Source organism: Scophthalmus maximus, chromosome 9 (genome assembly GCF_022379125.1).
Source record: "Scophthalmus maximus strain ysfricsl-2021 chromosome 9, ASM2237912v1, whole genome shotgun sequence".
NCBI lineage: Eukaryota > Metazoa > Chordata > Actinopteri > Pleuronectiformes > Scophthalmidae > Scophthalmus > Scophthalmus maximus.
In genome coordinates, this window is record NC_061523.1 from 16,651,137 (window position 1) to 16,670,326 (window position 19,190).

The following is a 19,190-nucleotide window of genomic DNA, read 5'->3' on the forward strand; positions in this document are numbered from 1 at the left end:
GGTAATTATCTGTGGGTTACATACGGGCAACTCCTCTCACACTGCAGATTGATTCAGCTTTGGGAACATTAGTCCTGAGATACACAATGTCCATCGGGTCATCAGTAAGTGTAACGGGCTTGTTTGACTGCAGAGCTGCCTCTGAGAGATTTCACACACACTGCTGGTTCCTCTTCTCCCCTTCTCCACCTCAGTGAAACTGTAATTTGAAAAGCAGCTGCTGAGTTTGACATAGTCAGAGTATATGACACCTGGAGCCAGAGTCGAGCGAGGCAACCGGTTCATGAAAAGAAAAGGAAAAAGGACAAAGACACAGCAGCTCTGGATCAAACCCCTGGAGATTCCTCCTGAGCCCTCTGGTGCCTCTGTTTGTGTGTGTGTGTGTGTGTGTGTGTGTGAGTGTGTGTGTGTGTGTGTGTGTGTGTGAGAGAACTACTACATGCATGGCTGAAGAAAATGTTTCTTTTACTTGAAAATACAGTATGTACACATGAGTGACCCCAGAAGTCACCAACAAGCACAACAAACTCTTGCGAAAAACGAGATCGCCTCAAACGTCTGTGTGCCTCGTACCAAAAAGCATTCAAAGGCAGGAGTTGTCCGTGGAGGAGCTCGATAGTTACCCAGCGGTGAAGACGTGATTGACGTGGCTGCAGGATCAGCGCCCCCCTGGAATCGAGCCAACGCTTCTGTGGCTGCCGTGCGCTGGTGGAGGAGGGGTGGTGGGGGCAGGACGCGGAGTATTGGCAGCGGCAGCGGCAGCGTTGTCCTCAGACTGTGGGGGGACCTACAATAGAGGGAACAGGGTCAGTGAATCTTCCCTGGTGGACTGAAGGAGATTTGATAAGAGGCAGAAAAAGGCCCCGCCATTTAACAGCTGTCTTTAGGAGTTTAATCCTATATTGGCGCTGGGCTAAATGCCAAAAACCCAATCCCTCCTCGGCCCTCCCTTTCCGACAAGACCAATGACATTCAGACTTTTGGAGCAAAGCGTTAACAGCAGGGGATTTTTGGAACATGGTGACATTGAGCATAAAGTAAAAAGGTTTTTGCCCCACCTTTCAAATGGCCCGAGCAGGGTGGTCAGAATCTAACAGCAAACCTCTGTGACTCTGGCCCGATTGTTGGGCTGTTTATTATCAACAGACAGCACCCTCCTGGAATATAGGGCCGCTGGCCGCTGGGAAGAAACAGGGAGCGGGGCGATGCAGGAGGAATGCCAATGAGTGTCCCCTTTCCTCCCGGAGATTTCATTTGCCTCTCTGGTCACAATAGTGCCCCGCGAACCAACTCCATCCCGGATTGGGAGTGACAGCAATGTCGGCGCACTTTCTCTGATTCCAAGCATGTAATCCTGACCATTAACCAACAGCGATAGCCGCATTAATGCGCTTTTGATACGGCCCATCCGGGCGGTTTGCAGGAGAGATGGAGCACAGACAGGCTATAGCAAACAATGGCTTTTTAAAAAATAAGAAGATGGAAGATCACGAAACAGCTTGGCTTGGAGCTCTGTTACATTTCCAATAAATCTAGTGGGGGGTGCAGTGCAGAGGTTGGCGGGGGGGGGGGGGGGGACATTCCCTAACAGTTGAAAACTGATATAAAAGTTTAATGCCAAGCTGGCAGCAAGCAGCCCACAGACAGGGAATGAGCTGAACTATTTTCAGAGTAGCAAGTGCCATTCATAATTCACATTATAGTTTTATATGAGCAAATACAAGACTGCTTATTACTTATTGTATTCCTCCTCAGTGCCTGTAACAGTGTGCGGCTCTGATGGCTGAGCTGTAGACGCTGTGTTTGCACGTTTATTTACAGTTGCGTGAACAACAGAATATTTCATTTATTTAAATGGACTCAATATGCAAAATTTTCAAGCGACATCCTGCGCCGGTGTCAAAATGAAATCTAAATGAAACGTTACATCACCAATGACTGCAGCAGACAAAGTGAGAGACGGTTTTCATTTCCAAACCAGACAGCAAAAGCACAGCGCAACTGCTATTTCAGACTCCCAATCTCAACAAATTAAATCTTCTTGTTCACAGCGAATAAAGAGCTGTAATAATGTGCGGACATTAATATGATCAAAGGTTGCTATAGATATTCATTTAGTTAAAGCTGGACCACCCAGAGGGAGGAAACAGCGGGGGAGCAAAAGCGATGGATGGAGGGTGAGAAAAGACACGGAGTGGAACAAAAATGTTAAATGCAGATATTCCGCACGTGCCCGCGAATAAGGCCAGACAAGGTGAAAAACAGAAAAACACAGTGAGCTCTTTCATCAATGTTTGTCTCAAATGTGAGCCTGTTATGAACTACGAGGCTTCAGTAAATAGAAGCGGATCAAATGTGAAATGTCTCTGAAGAGCTAGACTTCACAGACAGCAGGTACACACAGATATCTAGGTATGATGCAGCGAGCATCTTCAAAGTCTGCCAACGCACTGAACAAAAGTGTGGATAACAAAAACCAATGTTAGTTAACACGAGCATGTGACTTGGATTGAAAGGCAAATGAGAACATAAGCCATAACGACAGTAAAGGCCATAACATACCCCCAAAGAACAAATGTCCACTTTACTGAATTAGACCATAAAACCACAAGCAATCACTGAGCTTTGTGCTGGTGACAGGAAACAGCCTGTGTTTTAATTCTGAAGCCTGTTTTTTTTTTGTATCTTCCATGATAAGATGATGGAAACGCATAGCAATAAAAAGCCCCCGAAGCAAGTCAGGTTTTCAAATGTCAAGGAGGGGGTTAATCCTGAGCATGATATTCAAGATAGGCGATTGAAAAATATATTTATCTTTATCCCCTTTTTGAACAAAGCAACGATTTGTATACTCTGCTGCTGAGAATGTAAACAAATTAAAGCATGATGTTACTGTGCTGTAAGTATGAAAACCCTAGATAGTGACATAAAACTAAAACAAACAAAGCAAAATACAAAATCTACTGATAAGACCCTCGTCCAGGGACTGTAAGGTTTTTAGTTTGTTTGTTTGCCTTTCTTATCCCCGCAGTACTCTACTATCAAGTGATCCTATAAGCAGCCATTTCTTCCAAAGTTGTGGCAAATAACCCATGAATATACAGAGAGACAATGGCATGTGTTCAGACCAACAGCGGCCCAGCATAAATAGAAAAACATGGAGCTAATCGCCATCGCATATTCCTGGTGCTTAACCTTGGACACGTATCTCTACTGTTAGTGGGGCAGATAACAGCAGTTTTGTCGAGGAATCGTTAAAAATGCGAAACAAGCACCACATCTGGCACGATGACTCTTGACAAATCCTCCAGACTGGCCATTTGAAATTCCAAGATGGAAGCCATGTTTTTCAAGATGACCCTACCACGTACTTTGCATGTATGCGGTCGATTTGAGTTGTCTCTTCATTGCTGAATGTGATTTCCATAGTTTCAACAGGCTAAAGTGAATATTATTCAATATTTGTGATGATATTCCTTTGGTCCTCGCTGCCTATACAATATTTATTTTACAGAGCGACACAGTCCTGTCAGGGACTGCAGACAAAAACTTGCCTGCATGTCTACATCTGGTACATTAACCAGCATGTTATTTTAATGTACATTGTCCCTTTTAAATAAATAAACATTAACCTGAAGAAAAGGTTATTGAAGGTTGAATAAATGAATCCAGCATTCCATAAAGCATAAATATAGACACCAAGATGACTCGTATCGACCAAGTACATGAATTCCATAAGAGAGAATAATTTGGATGGTCATTGTGGCGGTTTTTCAAATGGCCAGTCAATTTCATAATAATTATTCATCATCTGCTTCACTATATTTAGCTCGCCTAAGATAAAACATTTGCCAGCATCATAATTTTGTTTCAAACTCCTGTTTGTGGGTAAAACAAACTTCTTTGGTTTTGGTCTGAATCAGAAAGTCTCAGTGTCTTCAAGCTACAAGCCTTGTACGGTGCATTTTTCCCCAAAAAGCTTCTTAATTGACATTTTTTAAAACCTTAGACATGACAGTTCGGGTTATTTTTTTCCTGGATGGATGTCTACTTCTGTTCCAGACGAAATGTAAACACATTCATTAATTATGTAGGATTATTTTGTTCATTCAGCAACTGAAGCTCCAATTTGGTTTGGGTTTGCTTCCACTTGCTTTGCCTTTTCCAGTATTTATGTAGTTTAAAATAAAACTAAGTAGTGAAGTACTGAAATGGGACACGCAAAGTTGTACAGTGTAACAAAGGGCTTAAAAATCTGACATATTTGACATTTGACGATGATACTGGAGATCAACCTTGAGCAGAAAGTGGGAAGCACTGCCATTATTTTAGGCACGTTTCAAAAAGTTAATTGAGATTTTCTCTGGAGTCCACACAATCATTTGCGTCAGGAAGGCGTGTGAGTCACATATAATGTCCTTGGCCGATATTAATACGGACAGACAGCGAGACAGAGAGTCAGATAGGAGGACGGTAAGACCTTAAGTGCAGCTCTGTCACTCTTTCACAGATATACGGTACAGCACTGACACCAACGTGAAGTGTTACTGAATGCTAACTTTCTCTCGCTGTTTCCTCCTCACTTCCCCCGCGGCCACCCAGTGACCCCCGAGTGTTTAGCCGCCTCAAACAACAACATTTCAAAAGGGATCCAGTGTGTCCAGGCTTCCATGGAGTTGTCAAACCGCCTCTCTCTCCAGAGGGCCCTCGTCGCCCCGAGCAATTCTCACGTATCCCCCTGCCAGCTTCACCCTACCGGGATAGGGGTGCGAGAGTTTAGTCGTATAGCTGCATGCAGCAGCTTGTCAATTTAAATAGGACAGCACACTGGAGTTCACTTCAACCGCACAGCGCAATTCATCATCCACAGTGTTAACCCCCCTCCGTCACATGCATGCTGGCCAGATAATGAAGCATTCTGCCATTGGGAACGAGCGTGCACTCATACAGAAAAGTCTCCGTAATGTTTCAGAGGCATGAAATAGCTTTTGGGTTGGTTTGATTTAATTGAATTAAATTTAAAATCTGGTTGTCGGTCAGGGGGAGAAGTAATCAGAACGCGCAACCTACTCGCACCTACAGTCACACAGGCAATCCTGGACACACGCAGTTAATTCCCCGAGAATAGAACTAAATTAATAGAAATGCGATTATTCCAGTGGATAAAAAAGCAAAAAAGACGAGGCAGGAGAGAAAATTCAAAACATTCGAGGTAAATGAGGTGGTTGCATTAAGTGTTTGTACATTCAAACATAGCCCATAATGTAATTATTTTTTACAAAAACCACTAAACTAAAATAGACTGCCCCACACAAACATGGTCACGTATGTGAAAGCTCAGGGAATTTTTTCCAGCGTTTGGGACTGATGTTCAGACTAACAAACAAAAACATTAGGCACTAGATAGTTGAAATATAGTTAAAAATGTGACACTAATCGTCACATTAATTCATGATGAAAATAACTGTTGGCTGCAGCCGGTGGAACCCCGTGCAGAGGATGAAAAGAGGGATTGATCCAAGAGAGAATGAAAAGAAAAAAAGACAGGAAGAATTCATGATGAGGCAGGAGGGGAGAAATGGTCCACTATTTCTGGAAGTGGAAATGGGGGAATGAGGAATCAGTGATAAAGAGCATGACAGACGAAGAGGCTGGATGTCTTATATTCTGGGACAGAGAGTTAGAGACAGAGAGGTGCAGAGCACATCCAACAAGAGATCCTGGGAACATGGCAGCGGTCTCGGTCCAACACTTCCTATTAAGCAAAGGTGTGTGGAATGTGAAGTGAAATGCTGGGAGGACTCGCTGTCACTCTCGCTCATTTCAAAAGTACGTCAGCGATCCCAAAGCAGATCCCTGTTTGGAATAGGAAATATCGTTACCATTACGCAGCAGCTGGGCCCCAGAGCACAGTGAAACTCAATCTTCTCCACTTAATAAACGGAACATAGCTGTGGTGCTTGACAGGACCAGGACTGGAATAAATAATAACTTCAAATTGAATATCAGGTCTATTGTTTTGTTGTTGTTGTTTTTTTTTTCCCACTGTAACTTGGTTGTGGAGATAACACTGTTGTCACTTAGGGCTGTGGCTTTATGTGCTGCTAAGCAGACCTTAATAGAGCCAGCGGTGCGGGATCGTCTCTAAGCTGGTGGCTTGCAAATAATTGTTTTTCCGAAGCGAATGTTCAGCTCAATTCAATACAGTTCAATAACTATAGTGTATTACATATTTGCTGTATTACATATGTGCTGCAAAGACCCTGTTTCAACATGACAACACTCCCATACACAAAGCAAGGACCATGAAGAAATGTTTATCTGAGTTGGTGAAGGCCAGCGAAGTTCTTCCACAGCGGAGCGACGTCACCCACTGGTTTGTGCATTCCCGTTTATTGAAGCCTTGAGCTCCATCTTGCTTTTTCTTTTTTTTTTTGTAAACCAGAAGTAACACCACACCGGTCTAACAGCTCGGTGCCCGGCGGACGTGGCAGGAAACAGAGTGACCGTCTCTGAGCATGCCCCTTCTATTTTCCGTGTCCTTGCTTGCCCCATCGCTGACACTCTATTATTCATACTCGAGCATGGCGTAAAGTCAGCCAAAGGTAAAGTCAAGACAGTCTCAGAGTTTCTTGAAGCTGCTGAAGCCATATAAGCAGAGCGGCGGGGGGGGGGGCTCGCCCTCGGGGTACAGAGGCAGATGAATAATGGCAGCATGGTGCACACACTTCGGCATAAATAGCTGCAGTGTGAATCACAATCACGAGTGTCGGTGTTGTGACTTACACATAGAGCTGCAGGATCGCCAGCAGACGGCTGTGACGCAGTGACGGGAGCGTCGGGTAGCTCAGTGTCCTACAATGCAAAAACACGGTGTCAGAGAAAAAAGTATCGTCAGAATGAAAAGGATTATATGAGAAGACGTGCGTGGAAGCTGTTGGTAAGAGCGTTGAGGCAGCCCACCTCCTGCGAGTCGGTGATCCTCTTTTGCTTTAATGCCAGATTTTCTATGACAGAAGCTTTTCTTTTTGTCTTTTTCAGCTTAACTTGTAATTCAGCCACGACAAAAAACAATCTCACACGAACAGGTACATTTCCTTCTAATTAGAGCAATTGTTACATCTTCAATGGGCAGTGGTGCAACGCAATCATCACATTATTCATGTCTGAAACAAGTGATCTGTTTTCATGACTTGGAGCTAATTGCTCTTGATTTTAGGAGACAGTGTTATATTTCATAATTATACCTCAATCTCTGGGCAAAGATCCTCTGAGCAGGGGACTTAAACTGCCAATCGTGAACTCCGAAGGAACACGGCTTTGTTCTGGGTTTTGTGATTGTGAACATAGCAGCTATACAGCGAGAAACATTTAACGTGTGCAGTCGCACTGCTTCGGTTGGCGCCTCCATCCCACACGCCCCTGGGAATTTGGTGACCCGGGCCGCGGCTCTGCTGCGATACAGTGCCTGAACTTTGAACATTTTCAGTTTCCAAATGTGAGGACATCACACGCCGGCCACGAATTCAGTCAGACATGAAGTTTTTGCCCTTGAGTGTGTAGCGACTGGGGCTCTCCGGAGGGTTAAGTGTTGAGATTACTCTCAGGACATCTTCTCTGGTAATGAACCCTGTCTGGGTACCAAGTAGCTGAGGGGGCACAGTAGCCACAGGAAACTATAGATACATATTTTTTTCCACTTCTGAGACACAACCAAAAAAACCTTACAGCGCCTCATGAATAATTATAATGACACCATGTGTTATTGCAACCACCCGTCTCTAATACCTTGGCCAGTAAATATGACCGTTAAATCTGTTTCCAACCACAATAACAGCGCCCCTGATACACAGCAATTGAAAAACAATTTAACTGTGCGGCAGATGTTTATTAAAGTTGCCCGGCTTGCTGAATGTATCGAGTGAATCCCGTTTTGTCACCTCTTCTTTTAACTCTCATTTAATGAGTTTCACATAAACAATGTGTTCTCTTCTGCACAACGTGGTGAACGTCTCCCCCCCCCCTCGCCTTCTCAGCCTCTGGAAGATGTTGCCCTCAGGCACAGTTCCAGTATCAGCTCACGCCGCCTACATCTCTTCATTAACCATCACAAGGAACACTTTAAGTTCTCCTTTTCTTTGTCGTCCTTGACATGCACCTTTAAGGTGAGTTCTAACAGCGTGCAACACAAACCTTGACACAGATAAGCCCCTCGTGTCAGCAGTATTCATTCCTATACTGTAAGAGCCATTCGATTTAATTGGTTTTTTTATGAAGCTCCCATATAAGGGTGCAGTGTTTAAATCCGTGACAAGGATTTCATTTTTTAGGAAAGATCACGGGCCTTGTGTGAGGTCGTCCCACAATCATCCTTGAGAGGTCATCCAGGTCTATTACCCTGCAGGTCAGCGTCACACGGCAGCCTGATGATCGCACTCAGGAACAGGAGGAGAACTCCTGTCTTTAAGACCCCCTATCTGGTCTTATTATCACCGAGCAAGCTGCTGTAATGGGCTTTCTGTTGACTCTGGTAGACTGTTATCTGGCTCCGGCTGATGGGTTACAGCATGTGACACTATCTCAAGGCTGCATCGACCCGAGCGGTTGGGGTTAAAACTGAATGCATCTTATTTTCCTAAATCTGGAACAGATGGGGTAAGGAAAGAACAGAACATAAACCAGTGAAATGATGAGATAAATAATCAACCACGCTGAACTCACTATGTTCCTCTGGAGTAACAGGCCAAGGCGTTACAGTAAGAAGCATAGATTCACCATGGCTATTTACCAGGCATGTCCAAGGGCGTTGGCAGCAGGAAAAACACAGCTTCTGTCTTACGAGGATTAAGTTGTCGCCTGCAAAAAATCCAAAACAAAACAGGAAAGCACTTCATGAATCTACTTAGCTCCTGATTGTGAACAGAAATCAGTAAAGTAGAAACACAATTGTGCCTCCTGTGATGCTTTCAGCTAACAAGTGCAAATCAATATTACTCATATTTACAGTATTTACCTCTGCGGTTTCCATCAGCTCAACCCAGTTTCCTTAGGAATTATTTTAGTATCAGACAGATTCTGCACCTTATGAATTATGTCCATTGCCAAGGTTCAGTGCTCACGGGGAAGGATCTTTGACCTAAATCTGCAAGGTCAGAAGAAAGGTTGTCAAGGTCATGGTGCTGGTCGGATGTTCATACAGTCTGTTATTTCTTTGCCTTACCCTATTTTATTTTCCATAGGTACAATCTTTCCTTAACCGTAAACCAGGTTACTATGTGCAGAAATTGCAAAGAATTTTTAAAATGTCGTTATTAGAGATAAAAGCAGCTGGTTTTGAATAAAATTCAAGGTTTTGGTGATATCATCCGATGTTGTTTATTGGCTCTGAAGAGCATTTTAGCCCCTTTCGGCCTATTGATTTGGTTTTCCAGCCTGCAAATGCCACTATCATCGACCTACATTATTGAAGCAGACGAGGTGTTTTCAGCAAAAACTACTCTTTTAAAATGACTGAACATTACCCGCCCTGTACCAAACAGCAGGCAGACAAAAACAATTTGAAAATGTTCTCAGGACTTTGGTGGAGACCAAAAAAAAAGAGTGAATATTGTTGTTAAACAGGTGAAATGTGTGTTTGGCAACACATTGGCCATAATAGCTTTATAATAATGATAATATCACTATGATATTTAAAGCTTCCACACCTAATGAATTAGGTTCAATGTAGTCAGTGCCAATGCAGAAAGCATAGGATGCCCCCCAAAAATTGTTTGAATAGTTGCACCTACTGCAAACTATTAAAAAAAATATGACATGACACTTGACATTAACACCTGGGTCATTAGCTACAAACAGCAAATATTCACCACTTGTAGAGCAGGATTCAAGTGCCACGGTCGAACCATTTGTACTCCACTTGTTTTTTCACACTTGGATTTAGCACCAGTCCACGGTGGCTGATAGCCACATTTCCCACATATGCAGGAGAAACATGGCAGTTAATAACTTATTGCTGGTATTAGTTTTCGTTGGAAATGGTCAAGAGCTCCCTTGCATGTGACCGCTGTTTGTGTTTGCTATATACTAGCAGACCATCTTAATTTATTATCATGGTCACGGCATTAATAAGAACCAGGGCGTGATTTATGCAGGACACAGACAGTCTCCTCAGCCCCGGAGAGGGAAAACAAGCAAGTGTGAAGACGTTGTCCTGATTCCAGGAATTAGATGCTGAAAATCAGTCATCGTCCTCCTCCACAGAATGTAATAAAATGACAGAACAAGATGTAGGAAGTGTTGTTGCACTAGTGTTGGATTAATCCGGGCCAGAGACAGCCTCCTCCTCACCAGACAAGGGCAGAGAGAGGGATGTAAAATAATATGATCTAATTGCCAAGGAAGCTGTCGAACTAGAAGCAGAGAAGAGGAAAATGTCCGCACATCTTTCTCTTATGATTTGACCAAAAAAGGAAGACGCCTATTTTGGTTTGGATTTGATCAGATGTCAGTAAACATCTCCCACCACACACACACACACGCACACACACACACACACACATGCTGTAGATACCTTGTGATGAATTTGTTTGGAATATATTCATGTTAACAGCAATTATATCATCCAGGAGTAAAATCTAGGATTGTGTCCACAATCCCTCATTCACTGCTTCCGACTTAACTCACATTTCATTGTTAACTTCATAGGGAGCAGTAAATCGAGATATTCAACACTTGATGGTCAATGTCATTCTGTGTCACTGCTGACAGGTGTGTCGTCAAAGGGGTAATTTAAACTTTTCAAAATCCTGCTTTTGTCACCATAACAAAAAGGAGAAGGCTGTTGGTTTTTCAGCCACCATTTTTGTTTACAGTTAATATTCTCTTAAAAAGGTGCCAGAATTGGACATCAGTCAAAGACAAGACAGTGAAGAACAGTGCTCTGTAACAAAATGTAAAGGGTTAGTGCATTAAAACTCGAGGTTAAGGGGTTCACAAAGTTTTTCTATTTAGGTGTATATATATCGCCACTATTACAGAAAGCACAATTTCATTGCTATCACAGTTTGTTTTTACCGTATATACCTGTATTCTTTGCTAGAAAATAGGGAGTCATTTTGGTCACAGCCTTAGACTGTGTTCAAGAGAGAGAGAGAAAAAACTACAAACCAAAAGTAATTCTACATCTATCAACCTCAGCTGCTCTCTTTCAAAGGCAGGCGAAATGAAACAGGGGCAATCTTAGCACACAGTTCATTTTTTAAACACACATGTGCACACACACACTCAGAGAGAGAGAGAGAGAGAGAGAGAGAGAGAGAGAGAGAGAGAGATTTCTTGCAATGTGGGATTTACAGTCCTTCTCCTATATTTACTTTCTAACGTCTGAATCCAATCATGGCTGTCATGTTGAATCTGAAATGAGCCACTCCTTATCAGGGCACTGCACCTCCATCCACCACCTCCTGCCGGAACCTGTCAGGAGTCTGGCTTGAGACAAACCGATGTCTCCTAACCTTGTCCTTGTGCTAAATGTGCTCGCCATCGCCAAAGCACGGATGTTACAAGACTTCCTGGGGGCTGCTCCCCCTCCACAAATCACCAGGTTATCTTCCCCGTACACCCGTCATATGTTTTCCAATGCTTCCCCTCTCCGTTCGGGTCCTTGAAATGCCAGAGTTCAAAGAGAAACCAAGGCGGGGCTGGGCTAAATGTGGCTGAGTAATGTTGACAGACACGCGGCTCCCTCGGTTCCTCAGCTTACAGCAACGAGCAGTTATCAGCCTCCGCGCTCTACAACAATACAGCATTCCCTTCGGTCAAAGTCGCAGTAGACATTTTATTTTGCTAATCATTACAAAGCATATACTGTGTGTATATATAGTGAGTACATTGTCTGTCCATTTGGAGAACAATGACACCATTGTTGTTTAGATTGGTTCCCTATTAGCCTCGCTTTCACTATGCAATTCGGCCACATGGGACAAAATCCACCGGGAACATGAAGGCTGGATTTACAGCACAAAGGAAGTGGGTCTGCCACCGCACAACCAGCAAAGAGATGTAATGATACAGTATGGTGCTTTATTCTTGCCTTAACCAGAGGACTGACATTCTGGGTTTCTACTTCAAATTGGGATTCTTACGATGTTTCTTGCTTTGGACAGTAGCCATGCTGTTATCTGCACCATTAGCAGGCAGAAATAAACATATTGTACGCGATTCACTGTCCATTGGATAATTTTTTTTAAAAGAACACATTTTCTGGTAGCGGCCTTTCTAAATGAGCAGAGGATCCAGTCTTTGTGACTGGACAGCAGCAGTTTTACAAAAACAGATTTTATTTCTCTATGGCTTATTCAAACTCACACCTCTGGTGAGTCCGACGAGTTTCCACCTTAACGCTTAAGTCGTCCTCCTCTCTGCAGGGGAACTGATACCTGAACAAGCTCAGCCACCGGAAAATAACAACCTGTCCTTTTTATTATTCATGTCTTCATATTTCTGTATCCTGCTTTTACTCTAAGACGTAAAAAGAGAAATACAATTTGTATCAACCCCCAATGAACCAATAATACGTTTGTTTGCCAAGATGGCGAGCTCTTCCGCAGGCTTACCACACTGTATTTCAATGTAACATCTCAGCGGTACATCTGTAATTTGACTACCCTATTCACCATGAAAAAAAAAAACTATCTTCCTTATAAATAGGTCCTGGTTTGCAGATTTACATATTAATGTCACACTTCAAAGTCCTTTGGTATCAGTGAGCAGCGAGATTGACATCAAGCATGAAACAACCCTTCCGTGTCTGAAGGCCCAATGAGATCCACATCAATAGGCTTTTTTCATTTGAATAAGAAATACATAGCAAGCAAAGAACGAATGGTGGCAATTCCACACCCCTGAGCCAGACATCCTGAGAAGAATAGACTTTGTGGACGGCCTGTTTAGTAAAGCCTGCACAGCAAATTTCACACAACCGTTTTGCGCTCTGCTGATAAAACACTATGAAAGCCCAATGACACAGACAATGCCTTCAGATAGGAAAGACATTTTGTCCCCATCCCTTTTCATCAATGTGCCAAATACAGCCAAGCCTAACTAGCGGTTGGAAAAGAAATACCCAACGCGAGCCGCAGCGTCAAAACGCCGCGCACACACTTCAAACAAATCGCCCGGCGTGCACGGCTGAAGGATCCTGATTGCCTGATTTTATTGTGCTTAAAAAAAGGTCTATTACGCTTGTGAAGACGAACAGGCGCAATGGCACTAGAACCCCTGCACCTGTCGCCCCCGTCATCCACACCCCGCTCATTTTCTGTCAATGAGTGCGGCTCACTTCTTTTCCACATCTCACTCTTCCTCGATGAACAAAAGCTTGATTTTATCGCCTCGCGCGAGAGGCAAATGAGATGGATTACTGAGGGAGAATCCCGTATATCACGCCGGGCCTCCACCTCATTGTGCTTTACTGATCCTGTGAGGAACTCCCTTCCTTTTGATTAAGATTTCACATGTGGAAACCTCGTAAAGTACCCAGTGCCATCATCTCTACCTGGCGGAGCAGAGAATATACCCACGACCCCTGGCTGGTGGACCATTTCCCCCAGGGCCCGTTTTGTCGACCGAAAGGAAAGGTTTAGGCCCAATCTCGACAACGGCTCATTAAAACAACTGTTCAGTGAAAACAACGATGAAATAAAGAGTAAAGTCTTTTGACCGACCGACCGCCCACTGTTCACTGAACCCCTCCCATGAATAGTGATAACTTAACGAAGAGAGGCCCAGCTTTGATATCTCCTCCATAATGTGTAATACTCGACATTAAAAGTGTTTCGAGGATGGTGTCTGTTTTGGGGGGGGGGGGGCCTTTCCAAAAACAAAGGAGTAGAAAGTAAGAAACTGATTAAACAGTGTGTTGACAAATGGGAAGTGTGGATTATTTCTACCTCTGTCAGAAATCAAGGAGCCTTTGTCATGGGGTTTGTTTGTTGTTTTTTTTAAATCTGAAGAGCTTTGAGTGGTAAATCACTTTAAACCGTCATACCTGGTTATGTGACAACAATAAGCCTGACAGGTGGAGCAACAGGCTTACCAAACACTCAATTCTCCCCCTGCTGCAACTGATGACACCTTGTATTCTGTTAGCGGCAGCAGGAGGGAGAATCGAATGTGGCCGGACAAAAGACAAACTGTCCTGCCGTTAACTGCCCATCGCTGACCGCTGCGCTTTCCTACAACAGCAGGGCTAATGGAACGAGTGATTTTGTGGCATGTTCAAAATTATAACCACAATTATTTGATGTTGGATTTATGCTCTTCTGGGAGACAGGGTGGTGACGCTGCGCCGCTCCTGAGCCGTTTTCAGACATGAACTGTGGAACTGGTTTGCCCTTCACACATGACGAACGCAGCCGGAGATTGGAGAATTCGCGGGAAACATTCTGTGGCGCCTGGGTAGATCACGCAGGAGGCCGGACGTGATTATAATCCTGCTGCCATTCCAAAATGGGTTCACTCTGACGTTTCCCGGGTATTTCACGTGGGGGCTGGCGGGAGAAGGGTTTTCCCCTTATGGAATGTTTCAGGGGAAATGAGCGGATTCAGTGCATGTGTGAAAGCGGTTCTGTTGAGAAGACCAGCGGCTCACCACCACCACCACCACCCTGCCGGCTCCACAACCATCACAGTCAGCGCAATTCTGCCTGATCCATCTAACAACACCCTCCCGCCGCCTTGTCCTCCCTTTCACGACTTCAAAGCACTGCTTCGCCCATTACCCTTGGGCAGGAGCTGCCCTATTGTGGACCACGCTGACATTCAGATGCTATTTAGAGCCATTAGGCCGCCAAGGTCAGCACTTAGCTTACATTTTTCACAGCTTCGGGCAGGGCTGTTTCTTTCTTTTTTTTCTTTGCATCCATTATTTTGGTTTTTTTTTGCGGCACGCTGCACACGGGGCAGTGATTTGGTCATTAGCAGGGGGGGCTTCTGCTGCCACAGTGTGCTGAGAAGGAGACAGGTTGCGGGGTGTTGTGCAGAGGTTTGGGTCAGGGGGAGGGGAGGGGAGGCGCAGAACATTGAAGGTGACATTTTCAGCCATCACGGTTACAGCATTTGACGAGCTGGCAAGCACCGCAGGCTATCCTTGTATCCCAGAGAGGAGCATCTTGATTATGTAGGGGAAAGATGGGATGAGGGCTGAGTATGTGAAGCATGTTATTTTAGTCACAAAACTTTAACAGGATAAGACATTGTAACTCTGGACGGCAAGAGATGACAGAGCATCAGGCAAATTCTTCTTAAAAGTTTCTTCTGATGGAATCGTCAAGGTTAACACATTTCTTGATGGACAGGAGGTTGACTTGGTTCAGGGCTTTTAGAGAAAAACATAACTTGCCAAATCTGCCTGTGACAGTGCAAAAAAGTGAAATGTCAAAAGTCCCTCGCACAACCTGCTCACAATAAGAAAAGATCACACAGTTACCAACAATCCTGGCGGAAGAAAATCCAGCCATACTAGTCCATTTATCTTCTTTTTGCAATCACATCCTCCTTGCATGTAGTGTGCCACGAGGAAAGCAGCCGAATGTTTGGCTCTTGGTCAAAACCAACAGTCAGAATTAATTCAGTTTGCTTCCTGCTTTCACTTTTTGTCAGGAACCTACACAGAGCATTGTTAGATAAGCATCATATTGGAGTTACACTGTAAAATGTGTTCAAGCTAATGGAAAATTAGGTTTTAACCATCTGAGTATTAGTTGGATCAAAATAATTGACTTGTCCTTTCCTTCAAATTGTGCAGCTAATGTGTTTTGTTACGGTGCATTTTCCGTAGGAAAGGTATTACAAATGTTTGTATTTTAATTCCTCTTCTCCTGTTTTTATTGTATCACTTTTATATTGTATTTCTCTTTGTGAAATGATGAGCGTGTATAATGGAGAGTAACTGAAATGAACTCAGCCCTGACAGCTTCAGCTGTGAGCAGAGTATTCAGTAATTGTGTTGAGATAACGTTAACATTTTATTTGCTGTGTGTTTGTGTTCAGCCCTGCAGCCATGTGCTCTTCTGTTTGTTGTTGGGGTTTTCTCTATTCCCCATTTAAGACGTTTGCCAGTTGATTGGTTCTCCTGGAGCGAATCCCAGTGTCACATCCCAGCCGAGCAAATGAGCAGGCTGTAAATTAACTTTAATTTCCTAATGACAAATGCAATTCTGCTGCAGCAGCAGTATGACATTCATATTTGATAAGCCACTATATTTCACTTCAAAGGTCTCGATAAACCAGCGAGCAGAAGCTTTTTTTGTAAATATACAGCACTGCACCGAGTCGACTGCAGCCCCCTCGCCGCCTGGCAGCTCCCCATAGGCCGCTATTGCTCATTCACAGCTCTGCCAGATGTCAGGGTTTGGCGCTTATGAAAATTGAACTCCAAACTCATCTTTACTCCCGGCCCAAAAATAAATAAATGCTGAACAATTGCCTGTCATATTCACACAGTGCAGAGACTAATCTGTGAAGTGAAGCAGGCATCAACTAATCTAATGTCACTGCCTGACTATTGACAGATGGAGAAGGTGTGTGGTGAGGAGGAGGAAATGGAAAGTGTATGTAAGAGAGAGAGAGAGAGAGTAAAGGGTGAAGTTGGAGGGAAGGACGTGGTGAAGAGAGAAAGGGGGACGTCTTTATTAAATTCCACCAACACTTATTCCAAACATGAATTTCACTGCGCTATCAGAGCGGTTTCAGGGTTGTGGAGTGAAGGAAGAGCAGGAACGAATCGCTTTCAAGTTCCACAGTGCGTTCCCCCTGGATGGCACAGGCTGGGACGCCTGTCCCGCTAATTAAATCCCCCCTGTTGGGTTTAAAAGCATAAGACGTAATTAGAACATTTAGTTTCATTTAAAAAACACTTGAATCTCTTCCCCTCCTACATGCCACAATTTAATTATATTCAGCATATCGCGGAGTCCTGAGAGGAACAGAGAGTTGCTATAGAGATGACCACGGCTGAGCTGTGCTCGGAAATCCTTCCACGAGTGGTGAGCCAACCGAGAACTCACACACACGCACGCACGCACACACACGCACATACAAAACCACTATACGAAAACAAGCTCAGCGGAGAGACGGCCCTCTCCCTCTTCATCATTTTGTGTCGAAGATGCATGCAACCGTCAAACACATGTATGAACTGCCACATGCTCAGAAGTTCAGCCTGCAACGCCCAAACCAGGCAGCAGCAAACAGGCACATGATCCAACCAGGTGCCACAGATACAGGCCACAGGAGATGCACCTTTATCACCGGCAGCAGAAGCTGCTCCCCCTTTTTCTCCCCTTCTCACCCGGCCTGAACCTCCCTCCCTTCCTCCTTCCCTGCCTCTCGGTGGCCGTAGGTGTCTCCTCCTCACAGCTCCCCCCTTTGCTATCTTAATTGGGGCTTAGAAGGCAGCGCGGCAGAAATCAATGGGCGATGCGATGGCCGCCGTCACAGTCATTAGATACCCTTCTCTGATGGAAGAATGAACTGCATTCCTGGGTCCTCAGCACAGATCAATTATCCTGCACCGCTCAAAGAACAAAGTCGCCAGGACACCTCACACACACACACACACACACACACACACACAATCGCACCCACTCGTTTCCAGACCCGTTTGCCCTTCCCTCTTCATTAGCTATAACCTCCTGTACTAGCCGCAGTAAGTCACACTCTTCTTCCAGAGGCCAGTTCGTGGTGAATTTCCAATTCAGTGCTAAAAAAAAAAAAGCATTTCTGCAGAGATTCACCAGTCATAAGAGCAATTTAGTCTCTGCTGTACAAAGCCATAGTCGTAATGCCCTGCCACTGGCATGAGGCGAGGTCACGGATTTTACAGGGACGGGTCTTTGTGTCATGCAGAATAAACTTCAGCGTGTCATAATGACATGGCTTGTTTACCACCTGGTGAGCAGGGAAGGAACAAAACTCAAAGCACAATGCTGAGAAAATAACTTTCAAAAGACAAACGTGTCATCCCTGAGTCACAGGGAACCTCAAACTTTACTCATTGATCCTGGATAAAAGCAAGAAAGAAAAAAATGTAGAAGCCACAATTTCAAACTCAAACTTACTAACTGAATCAAAGAAGAAGAAGCCAAAACTTGTGTTTGATGAAACCTGTAAAGATAGGGCAACTGAGCAACTTTTCACGATGAATCTATGAACGGAGAAGACTTAGAAGCACAAAATAAAAGCTGGTGATCACTATTTATGACTATCATGAAGCTGGTGTCTGGGATTTTTTTTTTTTTTAAGTTTTCTGCTGGGGTTACAGAAGATTACTGGGGTTTTCAGAAGCTCTCAGTACTGTGCCATTAAAGACACTTCGTGTAGCATTCTTATAATGATATTAGTGTCTTTTTAAGTTACAATTATATATTTGAAAAAAAAAAGAAAATAGGACAATCCCGTGAAAAAAAAGGAACTCAAATGAGTCTCCCCAGCTATTATCTGCTTCAAAACACAACATACCGTCATCCGCAAAGCTGAGAAAGAAAAAATCACTGGGAGCGTGTTCTGACGCTTCCATATTTTGGCGTTGTGTTTCCGGTGGTTAAACTCTTTAATTAAGGTGCGAGAGGGATTATGATCAAGGCCAGAGCTTCTCTATCTCCTTCACTGCTTCACGCGAGCCGTGCACAGCTGGATGAAAGGATCCGGGGGGGAGGTGGTTTTCCTCTCCAGCTCTGTTTTCCTTCATGACACCACTGTTTCTGCCGGTGTTCACGTAGGCGACTGGATGCAGCACTTTGAATGCCTTCCGGGAGAGACCGTCTGAAAGTGTGCCATTTCTTTTTAAACAATGCCGCGTCCCTCCTCCTTCTGCACGACAAGCGCCTTTTCACTCTGCCTTTGACCGCGGTCGCTGTGAAAAAAACGCCCGTCGTCCAAACTGGTTCTGCTCGTCCGTGACCTGAACCCGAGAAACCGGCTGAAAACCTTGTTTCTGTTGACCGCGTGCTATTTTAACTTCTCGCTCTTATCACAGAATTTACGTCGGGCGCCGTTATAGCATGTGGCAATACAGATAAGAGAGCCCCCTCGCGGTTTAATGGAACGCCGACCAGTTTCGACTGGCTTCGCGCAGCGACGACAGCCCGTCACCACAACTCTGCCGGCCATTTCTGCTGCGGGCAGAATCT

General features: G+C 44.3%; 1 long non-coding RNA gene across 1 annotated transcript; it reads right to left on the reverse strand.

Annotated features, from left to right (window-relative positions):
• Positions 1-726: 726 nt before the first annotated feature.
• Positions 727-9,284, reverse strand: LOC124850522. The gene is made up of 4 exons (XR_007031458.1): positions 9,014-9,284; positions 8,722-8,856; positions 6,787-6,855; positions 727-787 (listed from the first exon to the last, which is right to left on the reverse strand). It is a non-coding gene; the product is annotated as an uncharacterized LOC124850522 (long non-coding RNA).
• Between the last annotated feature and the right edge of the window lie 9,906 nt (positions 9,285-19,190).